General features: G+C 29.8%; 1 long non-coding RNA gene across 3 annotated transcripts in view; it reads left to right on the forward strand.

Moving 5' to 3' along the window:
* Positions 1-13427, forward strand: part of LOC106678233 (uncharacterized) — a 208455-nt gene extending 195028 nt beyond the window's left edge. For all 3 annotated transcript variants that reach the window (XR_010842986.1, XR_010842988.1, XR_010842987.1), the window contains 2 exons: positions 13036-13086; positions 13255-13427. This is a non-coding gene — a long non-coding RNA (uncharacterized lncRNA). The remainder of the gene's footprint in view (positions 1-13035; positions 13087-13254) is intronic.
* The last annotated feature ends 770 nt before the right edge of the window (positions 13428-14197 follow it).

Raw genomic sequence — 14197 nt, forward strand, 5'->3', positions numbered from 1 at the left:
TAAACTATTAATACTATATAAATAGTCCCAGCATGCAATTTTGTAAATTGTCACATTACAAAAATTCTTGAATTATGTACTAAAGATATACATGATTTTTATCATTTCTTTCCTAACACATTTTAATTTTTGTTTTCTAGCTTTTTATCGTTTAACTTTTCCATTATTTCAATTCTAAACATTTTCTCTCATAAAAGTATATTTAAGTCAAAAGTATTAAACTATATAAAGATTCCAAAGATAGTAAAAAAATATATACACACTTAAAACCCAAAATGGTCGTCAACATTTACAATCTTCTTTTTTTTTTTTTTTATGTATGTAATTTAAAGTAGAGTACGCTTGCTAAAATATATTATAAAAATTAATACCTCTACGAAGATAAGTGTAATAAGCTAGTTTAAAATAACTTTATTTTGAGTACTGGCAGACATCTCTACGTCTAATAATTCCTGAGAAATATTTTTTTTATAAATCAAACATTTTGTCTGAAAAATTAGAAATCAACATTTTGCGAATATATTTTGACAGATAACATGAAAAGCTACTGATCTAGCTATTGATTGTCTGCTGTCAAACATCTGTACGTTGAATAATTTCTGAGACTTAAATTTCCCAAAATAAATTCACCAACTACTGCTTTTTTATTGATTTTTTTATGAAATGCTACTTTTTAAAAATCTATTTTAATTTACTACACTTTCAATGATATTTTATTAGGTCTTCTAGTGCTATTGATAATTTTAAGGACATATACTCCAAGTGAATTTTTTTTTTTTTTTTAACGTTGTGAAACTCTTTGGCTTTTGTTCTATATTGAGATCACAACAGTTGCCTTCTTCCTCTCATTTTCAACGGCTACATGAAACACCACTAGCATGTAAATTTCTTGTTAAAAACATTCCAGATTTTTATTTTTTTTTTTTTACTGAATACCTGTACTTAAGAGAATTGTGTATAATTACACACTTCATGATGGTGTTTCTAAGTATTTTTTTTTCAATTTTTTTTTTACTAGTAGGAGAAGTATTAGTAATCCCAGAGTTATATCGATAACTACTAATGTAAACCTCCTCAGATTTAGGTAGGTACCTCAAAATCTTGGAATTGAGAGCGTTTATTTTATTCATATCGTAACGAATTTAACATTCATTTTAATAAGATATGGTATCTAATAAAAATAAATATATTATCTAAAAATGCGATCTGAGGTATACAATAGCATATTGAATTGAAAATTTAGTCCGAGGAAATAAGACCCGCCCAGAGAATTTATATGGAACTCCATGGCCTGTGCCTTGTAAATACAATTTAATTCTAAATTACAAAAACCCCACCTGTCCCAGCCTATAAATATCAACATGTTTGCTTTCTGCAGTTCTCGATTGAATTTAAGTAATAGCAAAGCGGAATTGAAATGGAAGTATTAAGTCAGGTCCATGCCGGCCTCGAGTACTAAATAAGACCAGACTACGTTCCATGTGAGATATATACTTTTGCTTCTGTGTTAGTTAAATGTGTTATCTAATTTCATTCATAATGCACGCATCATTATCCATACTTGTGTTTTTATTTTTATCTAGCATTACAAAAAAAAACTCTAAATTAAATAAAAATCTTATTCAATCAATATACAATTTAAAGGGCTCTATAACCCCTAGGCACATTGAATCCCCATGGTATCTTAGCCTTGTTCAATAATTATATGATAATCTCCATATAGCTAATTTGTTCATTACAGCTATAAATATACTATTTCGGAAACTAAACTCTTCTAATACTAAAGTAACATATTTAAATTATAAAAATATTAGAAAGCATAAGCTGAAACTTAAAAATAAAATGATATGTAATAAAAAAAAAAAAAATGTGAGCAGCAGTCATTAAGTTTCCTGAATAGGTCTCCAATAGTATCCCGAGTTCTTAGATTGGAAAACTTATGAAATTTTACTGTTTCATTAATGTTGAAAAGACACGGGGCGATTGGGAAACAATTGAGAACACAGACCACAATAATAAACTCCAACTCAATTCACAAACAAATTGTCTACTCTCGTACTCAATTTGGAGTGACCGTAGAGGTACCCAAAGGGTAAAAAAAAATTTTCAAAGCTCAGCACCCTTCATGGATAGTTGAGGTACAGATTTATTTTTTTTCCTTTACGGTGGATCGCTCTTAACAAAATCCATATTAAAGCGGAGTGATACAAAACAAACCATGTCCTTATTTGAGGGAAAATGCGATATTGGCTGTACATATCTTTTCCTGGCCATGAATGTTTCACTAATTATAAATCCTTGATTGCTTAGTTATTTACTCATATTTGAGTCCATTAATATTCTGATAATTATAAATAACACGATAAGGTTCATCTCAGTTTTCATCTTAAACAAAAGTAATGATACAGTAGTTAATTATGTAGTGCAATTATTTTTAATGTTTTGTTAATTGTTAATTGTTAAAAACCCAAAACTGTAAGTTCAAATTGGCCTGTAAATGTTCTCAATTTTCTTATTGCTTTTTTCTTGATAGGTATCGTTAATAGTAGTTTCGATTCCAAGCACAACTGTAGTATTTCGGTCTTTATTGATTTTAGTTTCACAATATTAGGAAGCTAAATGAAGTATAGGGACTTACGAATAGCTTATTTTGTAGTATATACCCCCTTGAATTGTTCCTATATGTTGCATCCATTAATGAATTGCACCATCCGGCTTTCCTTATTTCAATTTAGTCTTTCGGATTACAGAGATATGGAATATGCCGCATTTCAAACTTTATTTCTTCAGATTAATTCAGTAAGTAACATATCTCTGATTGAAACTAACTTTCATTGTCTGGAAAATTTAGTAGATCGACCAATTATCTACACTACTATATATTTTCCAAATTCACAAAAACGTGCATATATAGGATTAAGATAATACCTATAAATTTGATCCTATTGTAAAATAATATTACCTTCAAAGCTTTTAGTACAATGTTATTGTACCTTCATTGACAGAAATTGGACTAGACGATTTGGAGCAGATACAGTCCACGTTTATCGCCAAGGTAAAAAAAAACCCTAGGACAGGAGGTCTATTGTCCCAAAGGCTGCAACGGAAGTCCGTCGCATATCGGAACATCATTGAATCAGGAAAACTCTACCGCGCCATTCATAGCGGACACTCTATATGTCGATATGACCGAATACCAACAAAGGGATGTCTCCATGAATGGTTTTACAAATCGGAAAATTAATAAATTATGAGGAAAAGACCATAGGCTACGAATGAAAAATAAAAAAAGGCCATAACGATAAAAAAGTAATAAAGCCTATAGCTATTAATAAAAATAAATATCCAATAAGGTCTTGAATACAGAATTATCAAGGAAACACTCATTGGATTACCGAAACCTTAACCGGGAAGGTAAATTTAATACAATCTGATACTTGAGCGCCATTCGACTTCTATTAAGCCATGCATGTTGAACACATGTAAGATGCATATAATGAAACAATCCTCAAACATAATTATAATTTATTTTAGAGTCATTTGATTCTGGTTTTTAGTTTCGCGATGAAAAGAGGTTTCAAATGTTAAGATGTCACACGCCTTAAGGACATTCTACGATTCATATCAACTGGTCATCTCTAGATCTGATACTGCCAAACCATTATCATTAAATAAAAAACTTACATATTACAATATTATTTATAGTTTTAGAGGATTCTTTTTATTTTGGAAATATTTCATACCTCACAAATCTCCAGCCAAACTAAGGTGCTCCTCAATATTGTATCGATGCCAGCCTTAGCAACCTCGAATTAGAAGCGGTGCCGGTTCGAATCTGGCCTGACAGAGTTAGAATTTATTTCGTGTCAGACCCACGAAACGAATCTATTTGGTTATATAGGTCAGTAATCAGTAGGATAACCATTACTTTTGCTAGGAATAGGGTATATTGTTGAAAACAAACAAACAAAAATTAAGTACTGGTTTAGTCTTGGCTATTTAAAAAATTATTTTGTAATAATAAAATTCCAATAATTAGTATGAAAAAGGTATAAAACTTTCTTTAATACAACTTAATTTTCAGCTCTGTAAGAACTTATTTTTTGTTTGTCGACTAATAATGAACTATGTATTAAGAGCAATGAAGAATTCAATCATAGTAACGGGAAATTTCCTCGAATTTATATTAATTGTTTACCTAATATGGACAATTATTATTAAATAGAATTCTATTTTTTATTATATAAATATCTATTTATAATTGTGAATATTTTTTAGTAACTATTGATTTTTTTTTTAATAAATTAAAATATTGTATATAGTTATGAAGGTTACAATAATTACCGATCTGCTCGGTTATACTTTATCTTTCTTATCTAGCGACATACCATGGTATTCAGTTTTTTTTAAACCCCTTCCTAGTCATTTCTGAGAAACGGATAAAGAGTAGACGGGAGGTCATCTATAGACCTTACGCTAACAATGTAGGAGGGGAAGGTGTCAGATTTTCATTTCGTGGAACAGGTACTGAGATAAAAGTCGACCCGCAGTCCAGATAGAAACCCGCGCCGCTGCAGTTGCGAGGTTGCAAAGAACTACGTCATAACTTCCCTTAGCTCCCTCAGCTACAAACGGTCCATGTACCCTGGCATTTTTAAAGTTGAAGTGTATCTCACTAAGTAATACTCGTAATTAATACTATATTTATACTTTATTTTATACCAGATCGGCCTGGTGGGCCTTACATGGTTGATATAACCGTTATATTATATATATATATATTTTTTTTTAACAGTAGATTATGGGGAGGTATAGTCTCGTACAAGAGACTATAAACAATGTTATTATTAAAAGAAGACAAACCAAAAATAAATAAATAAGAATAATGCTAATTAGTACTCAAGATCGATAACAGTCCCCAACACCTTTCTTTAATGAGCTAAATCCAAATTCTAATCTCTATGGTCAACATAATCTTCCCACTTACATCTCTGTATACTCCCACCTTTACTGATAGATCCAACACTCATTTTATCTTAAGATGCAAAGAATAAAGTAAAACAACATTGTACGCTCATTTCGATCTCAAAATGGTAATGAAATCAATTATATTTACAGAATATAAGTCACAATATTCAAGGAAGGTTCAGGTACAAAGAGGGTGTAAAATTAATCATTAAATATCCCCCTACTTTTTCTGACTGTTGCAATTTATCAAGCCAAGAAATATCTGTTTATTAAAAATTATTAGTGAACTATTTGTAATATTATCCCTGCGGTCAGGTTTATAGTCTGCAAATAAAAATCCTACAGAAATGTAAAAACCATATCGAAGTGGATATATAGGAAAAATAAATAATCCATTTCCGGCACAGTCAAAGAAGATAAGGTGGAAATACATTCATTCATCTAAATGAAATTCTAAATTAGAAACACACCCAGGCAAATTATATTTGATTATTAAAAATCGAATCAATAATTTTAAGATAAGTTATAATTCTTAAAATTATAATTTATAATAATTTAAGCAAATCCTAAACGTACTAACGTTAAAATTAAAGAGATATTATTCGTTCATCATACCAAGTATAAGATACTCTTTTTTTCTCCAAAAAGGCTTGATCATAACATACCTGAAACAGATAAGAAAATATAAGTAAACTAAACTAAAAATATTATTATAACATTAATAAATTAAAATAATATGTGTGGATGAGAAAGTGTAATACCAATTCATTTTTATCTAAACATCGATTTTAAACTTTTTATTGAAAAATAATGTAGCCTACCACACCCAAGGAAAAAAAAATATAGGACTATAAGCATCGATTCATTCAATATGTATAAGCATACTTAAGAAGAAGAATAATACGTCATAATAAAATTATTTTAAAACTTTTGTCCATAGTAATAGGCCTTTCTTACTAATTTAATTTTTTTTTAGTTATTAAACCTAAAAATCCTCTTTTAAAAATTGTGTTTTCTGAAAATTATCCGTTTTCTGCACATTCCCATTGGGTACATAATTAACTATATTTGAAGGTTAATGCTTTATTGTTTGTGGAAAAAATCTAGCAAATTAGGTAATGCTTCGGTATTGCTAAACTGAAGGATGAATATAGATTAAATGAACACAATTGAAAGTTTGATGCCAATTGCTATATTTATTTAAAATTAAAGATTAACCTATACCTTATTATTATAATACGTAAATTAAACCAACATATGCGATAAGGTACCAAAGAGATTTTTTTTATTTTGCTACATAAGCTTTATTTTCAAGGGGTTGGTTGAAGACAGATTTCAAAAACATTCAGATTAAACCGTGCCGAATATTTAAAATTGTCCTACAAATAGATGCGTCCTTTAAAGCCAGACTCCTCATCAATAGGTTCCACTGCACCAATAAATAAAAAATAAAAATCTAGTGCGATGCGCGAATCACAAAACTTTCCCTTATCACCCTACTTAATTCACCAAGTTTTGAGTAGATTGTTAGTATCTTGTTAAAGTTATTGCTATTTTTTGTGATTTTTGAAAAAAAAAAAAATAATAACAAGACAGGAAGTGTTGAAAAAAAATTGTTTTTTCTTCTGTTGCTATAAAAAATAAAATTAATATTATGGGGTGTTGAGAAAGAAATAACGAATATAAACTTTTTTTATGATATAACAAAATACAACAAAGTCGTAAACAACGCTTACGAGCGTAGTTTTGGCTTTTTTTCAAATTTGAGCCTATCTGTATTATTGCCGTTTTTCACCTTTAGCTATTTATATATTGTTTATTATTTCCAAAAATGAGAACTGGTTGTTTATTACTTTGAGGAAAATTATTTGACGATTCGGCAGTTCAGCCCCGTGAAACTATTTCAATGAGGATATTTATTTATTTTTTTTTTCTTCATAACCCCTATTTCTGGATTTCATTTAAGGTTTTTAGCATGAATATATATTCTGGACCTGCACTGTTTCCTTCAATATTTCTATTAATCTTTTATAGAGGATATTTATTTATTTATTTTTTTCTGACCTCCTAGAAAAATAAACATAAACAAATTAAATATATACAATAAAAATGGATGTATATATGCAGGCAAATATTGATCTTGGTTAGCCAGAGTGGCATTATAAGATAAATTGCCGGGTCCGCTGAAGGCGGTGTCATCAATGATGGCATGAGTCTGCCCTAAACGTACTAGGAATAAGAGCCCCTCACGATAGCCGAGCGTTCTAAACCATAGACCTCTAGTACATATATCATAGAAGATATTTAATATTTCTATTCGGTATTTAAAGCACTTGATTGCCATTGATTCACCAAGATTTATCAAAATTGTTGTAGTCGTTTATCCCAAGCATGTACCCTAAGAATTTTAGTTTTTGATTCAGGCTGTTCATAAGCTGACAAGTGACATTGATAAAATTTATAGCACGTCTAATAACTATCATTACCAATACTGTAATAAAAAAAAAATTGTAGTTTCATTGATAAAATTGGTGCAATAAACATCTAAAATGGCAATACATGATGTCGGGAACATATAGCATTATCATAATAATAATTATACATTATATATATAATGTATTGTCGCTTTGACAAGAGACCGTATATATATATATTACATAATGTGAAGAATACTTTGGGAGGGGATGAATCATTTAAGACGTAGCACAAGTTTAACTTGTTGAGCTGTTGACTGATAATTTTTCCAGCTGACAAGGACAGGGGCTAGAAACCACCTGTTGAGCGGGCTCCAATCTGTTCGGGAGCTCTAAGGGATTAGCTCTGTTATATTCTGTTTTTTGAGCTCTTGTAGTCCTGTAATCGGGAAAAAGATTACTGTGTATATTCCAAATTCGTTCGGTGTTAAAATATAGCTTTTTTGAACAGATTATACCATTGCAGCTTTGTATGGATGCGATGGCATGGATGTAATTGTAATTTTTATATACAAAAGAAAGGTAAGGGTCAAATCTTAAAACTTAATTGTTTAGCATTAGATTAACTATATTTATCACATGTACACAGTAAGTAATAGTAATTTTATTTATTTTGAATTGATTTTTACAAATTCTCATCCTTATACCGAGCATCACTAACATTGGATTACAATGCTTTGACAAGAGACTGCGTGAAATCACTAATAGTCAATCAAGTTTCTACTTCTAAAAATCGTTATTTCATGAGAAAAAAAATTACTAAAATTACAGAAGGAGCCGTAATGCCACAAGAAGAATGTAACGAAGCTATGGAATGACGTAGTGGTGGTAATGAAACAGTCAGCAAAGTAATTATACTTTCATATTAATTTATTATACATTTATTTTATTCGAAGAGTCCTGTTAAATTAAATTATGAAATAATATTTCAGGTTATAAATAATTTATTAAAATAATATCACCCACAAGGGGTTTCGGATTAAATATCTATTTTTCACTTATATCTTCTATAAAAACAATAGACAAATTCATCTGATTTAATTATTGTATATTTTTTTCTAAATATATTATTCAACCTTTTAAAATACTATGTATAGATAAATTGCAGGTATTGACCATTTTGATCAAATATAATAACACATACACTATTAAATTATAAGCATATATGAATAATATATTTTTTGACAATTAGTCAAAATATAGCGATATCAATAAATTTACTTTTTAAATTAATGATAGTCTGGCCATCAATAATGCACATTAAGATAAAAATTGCTTTGTTTACTACAACTTTGAAAAATATCTATTTTTATAAAAGGAAAATGTGATATACAATAATAAGAGACAAAAGTACGGGAAATAATTTTCTATCTTCTCATATAATGCACACCTGAGTGGTGAACCGTTGGTTGAAGAGCCAAGTAAAGTAGACAAGTCAAAATAACCATCGGAAAATTAGAATCTTATAAAGCAGCGGGAACTAACAATATTTCTAGTGAGCTAATGAAGACATGCGGTTAAGCTGGAGTTTCTAAAATGGAGTTTTTAGGGTCTAAAGGTCTAAGAAATTGAGAAGATGCCAGACGAACGAGTCTCTACTTCCTCATACTTATTCAGATGATTTTTGATTTATATATTTTATTATCTTGTTCGAGACTTGTAGTTTTATTAATAATAATAAAATTATCCAGATAGTCTGAACCTTCTTAATTAAAACATATTAGATGTCCAACGTTTCGGCCGATCCAGCCATCATCAAGGACAATGTTAATTTTGGTATCATAGCCTAATATTAATTTATTAAAATTTGCAAACTATTATGCCTAAGTCAGTTAACACAGTTTAAATAAACTTGTTTGTTGCTATAGCATTTTAATAATTTCTGTCCTTCACAATTTTTGTATTTTACTATCATTAACTAACCACATCTGTGTTTGACTTGGGGCTAAAAGCCTGCAAATTTTGTGAGTCTGCGACACTAAAATTAAGATTGTCCTTGATGGCCGAAACGTTGGAGGTATAATATGTTTTATTAAAGAAGGTTGTGACAATTTTTTTAATTTTTAATAGTCAGTTATACACAGTTTAAATAAACCTATACGTCCGTTACTAGAAGGATGGGTATAGACGATTGGTAGTACCGGCATTGAACCTTCGGGTTCTTAAGCCTTTATTATTATTATTGTTATTCACCCTTATTTTGTTTCATTGTGCCCTTGACGCATTAAAAAAAATACTAGAACAATATATAAAAATAAAAGGCTTGCTTGGCTTTGGGATAAATGTATTGAAGCTAACATAAGTAGTTTTGAATACAAAAAATATCTGCGAATTTTTTTAAAATTTCATTTGCGTCAAGCTTTGGAACTGGCATTTAAAATGCTTCGATTCCACATAATCCAATTCGTTAAGCTTAAATTGAATTAATTTAAATAAAATAAAATAAAAATTACTAGTGAAAGAGGAAGAACAGAGTGTATCTTTACCATACTGAGAGGACAAAGATATAGACCATCTTCAGAATGGTATATTAATATTTTCATAGCGATCTAATGATGAAAGCAAGACATATAATATACTAAAAATTATTAATAATAATAATTATTATTCAAAGATTTATTAGCCATCATCAAGGGCAATTTTAATTTTAATATCGAAACCTCGCGTTGATTTATTTAAATTTACAGACTAGTATACCCTAATAGCTTTTTCATTATTAATAAAACTACCAGTCTCCAACAAGATAATAAAATAAATAAATTAAAAATTATCTGAAAAAAATATCAGGATGGAGTAATATTCCTTAATAGTAATAAGAATTCGTTTTCGGACCCTTTTAGTAGAGTAAGTAGCCCTCCCCCTGTTCGTCTGCCATCTCAATTCCATAGACCTTTTCAACAAAAACTCCATTTTAGAAACATAGGCTTTAGCACATGCCTTTTTTAGTTAACTAGAAATATTGTCATTTCGTGGTGTTTTATAGCATTCTAATTGATGGCTATTTCTACTCACCTCATTATTTGGCTATTCTACCAACGGTTCGGCAATCTGGCATTCATTATGAGGAGATTAGAATGTTAGAGGAGATGAGAAAATTATTTCCCGTATACAAAATACAATTTTAAACATATCGAATACATATACCATATATGCTGTAACAATATTGACTTATTTTATTGATTAACTCTTATCAATAAAACGTTACTAGTGATCACCATGTAACATTTCATTTTACATATGACCACCATGTAATATTTTATTTTGCATATGATCACTACGTAATATTTTATTTTACATACAAGGTGGAACAAACAATAAAAATTTGTCGCAAAAAATTGAATTTTGCTTATGAAGAACGCATTTTGTGAGATTTGTCAATTATATACAATTATTTTTATAATAGTAAAATAGGGGTTGGTCTGCGGTTAGGCAGAAAGAGCGTAACCCGCCTAGTTTATTATAATAATAAATATTAAGTTATATCATCAAAGCAATGGAACAATTGACAAATAAAATTAAATACTTCACTAAACATATTAAATTATGAGATTAAAAGTAAAGAGTATAATTGGAAATTTCGCTAAAATGATTCTTTCTAACTATTATTAACTAAGAAAAATTTACGCTTCAGTATTGTCAAAATAGTGAAATTATCAAATAATTATTGATGATTTCACAATTGATTGGATTGACGTTTCCACCACTTAATGAAGTGGCTTGATTTTATAGTAAATAAAGTTGTGATCATCATGAGCGATAAGTACATTGGATAATGTTAATCTATTTTACCCACAATATTTATGCAATTACTGTCACGATAAAACGCCAATTCATTAGCGGTGAGTTGGATATTGACTAGAAAATCCATTCCCTTCAATTGCAATGTCAATAATTTTTTCCTAACCACTTTCTTATTCATTACACATTTTCTAGTGAAAATATAATTTCTATCACAGATTACCCTTACTAGGTCATGAAAGTTAGTATTGGATTTATTGTTTTATTATCTCTTTTCTATATTACTTGATTAAGTATTTTATTATTGTGTTCACTACTCTAAATCACACTCATAAATTAATATATTTTTTAATTTTACTTTCACTTTCTTGTATATAAAATATATAATAAGGAGAATCATTGCGATCATGAAAAATATCCAAACCAAGTTTTCTACGTAAATATGTGTTTTAAAATTACGTTTGTCTATATGCTCAGTCTAGCCTAAAAACAAAAACGTATGAAAAAATGAAGTTAGATATGAAGGTGTAGTATATTTGCCTGTATAATATAATATAATATGCCTGTATAATATTTGCCTGTGTTATGACAGGGAATTGTTTTATTAAAATCGATCTACAGGATCTTCGATTTTCTCGAAAACGGCTTATGCAATTTTCATTATCTCTTTGTACCAGTATACATTTAAGTAGTCATTAAAAGCAGTTATCCTCGTTAAGAGCTTATATGTAAAAGCATAAACTATGCAGAAAGTTATAATAAAGTGAAAGAGAAAACTAAAGAAATATTTTTCCAGTTAAAAATAATTTTCCGAAAATTATAGTAATAATGTAGATGTATAATATACAGTTGGGAAGCTGATGATTACAGAAAAATCTATATGTAGCAAATACCATAAAATTGTTGAAGGCCATGAAGAGTGATGAAATACGCATTAATAAACCAGATATTACCTTTACTTTTTACATTTATTATACGTAAAAACATAATAATGTACCTACACTCATTAGTACACATTTATTTAAAGATATCGTACTAACTAACATACATATGAACATAAAAAATACAATATTTAACTTACACTAAGAACTGTGGCCAATTAAAATTAAATATTTTATACAAAACAAAATAAACTATACAAACTGAAAGATTCAACATATCCGTCATAAACAAATTTACACAATTACTTTTTTTTAGATATGTTTTTTTGGGTAGATAAATCACAAAGTCTCTTGCACTGTAATATAAAATTTATTAAATATTTGCATTTAGAGTAGACAGTGGTTGACTTATTCTCACAGGGGGTTGATAACTCTAAAGAAAGGTTTACGTTGAGGATAATTAGAATGTCCGCTACAGAATCTAAACTGAAACAGAAGGCAGCCAGTTATTGGCTCGTACTCTTCCCCTACTGCTCTGCTACGCCTCTGAAAGACACATAAGGCCCGCCTTTTTGGCTTCATTTTTTCTATAAGCTCATCCACCTCCATTATACTCCTTCCTCCAAGGATATTTGGGAGGTAGCTGTGCTGCTACACTTATTAATAAGAAAATGTTTTCGTATTTCCATGGTTATTATGAAATTTATCGATGTTTTCATATGGATAAGATGCGTAAGGGTAAGAATGGAAACCGCATAACTTTAAAAGAAGACAAAAGAAATTGATTCCAGAGTAGAGTGGTACGTAAGAACAGCTTACGTACACCTGTTTTTGATTTACACCAGGCACATGATTTTTTTTTTTATTAAACTCCGAAGATACATATTATAGAGATATTTTTATGCAATTATATAGAAGATTATTGTGAATAATTAATACTGATCTAAATCAAGGTATTCTCTGTATTGTTATAGTTATTTAGAAAATTTGATGAAGAAATATCAATGTGGAAAACGAATTTTTTGGTGAGTCAAAATCAATATTATTCCCAAACTACTTATTGAAATGCCACCAAGAACTACATAATATAAAATATTTTTATCTTCTATTTTATTATGCTGAATTACTATTGTTATTATTTCAGTATTAACTTTTTTATTTTTATACTGTGCTATTTCTAGGTTTTGTTGAAGAATACATAATACATACCAGACATCATAACTGAGACCAAGAACCCACACCTAGAAGCCTTCCTGTCCAGGCAATCGATTGGCTAACTTGCTGACCACAGAGGAAGGCCTCCGAGAATTCCTAGCGTAAGCATTAATTTGATTTGATTAATTCTTAGTCAAATCGTCCTAATATACATCTAAAAAGTAAAATCAACAGGGAACGATAAAGTAACATTAAACATGAATTGAAATATACCTGAAAATTTTCTTGAAATCTGAGGAATGTTGTCCTTTAGATTTATGGTGTGAAATGAAAAAAAATTGTCTTGGGCTTTTGCTGTTATCAATAGAGCTTAGAAAAATATCTGTTAATTTCTTTTTGCATATTTAGATACGATATAGGGCCCAGGTGATCCAGTGGACTAAGTCCCTTTGAGTCATCTTTGATCGCCCGAAATGAATGACCCATCATGTCGCAATTCCACGCTCACTTCTCTCTCTTCCTTTGCATTCATCAGGCCCGTCAGCCAATTGGAGGCAACTTATACTGATCGGACTAGAACTGATGACCCTACCTCAAGCACCTTAACTATAAATCGCGTTGGAGCCTTCAAAGATACTAAAAGGCCGCCCTGAGGTGCGGTATATGAATGGTCTCATTTCTTTATTCAGGAAAAGAAAAATAGGTTCTTGTGCTCCTTCTAAACTTGAAATTCCACGATACCTGGATTTAGACCCATCAGACTAAACTGTATTTGTAACAGATAAATTCGGTGGGAAGTACAATCCCAAACGGACTCCAAAGGAACTGGTTACGTTGGCTACAATTTGGTTAGATAATTTTAGTTTTGGTTACTCTCTCGAGGCTATCTGTGCTCCTCCAAGCAATATATCCAAAAGAATACCACATCATCTGAACAATGATTTGATGATGATCTATAGTGCAAGTCCAAAAGAAAGAAAA

Source organism: Halyomorpha halys, unplaced genomic scaffold (genome assembly GCF_000696795.3).
Source record: "Halyomorpha halys isolate HHAL.00 unplaced genomic scaffold, Hhal_1.1 Scaffold10.1, whole genome shotgun sequence".
Taxonomy (NCBI): domain Eukaryota; kingdom Metazoa; phylum Arthropoda; class Insecta; order Hemiptera; family Pentatomidae; genus Halyomorpha; species Halyomorpha halys.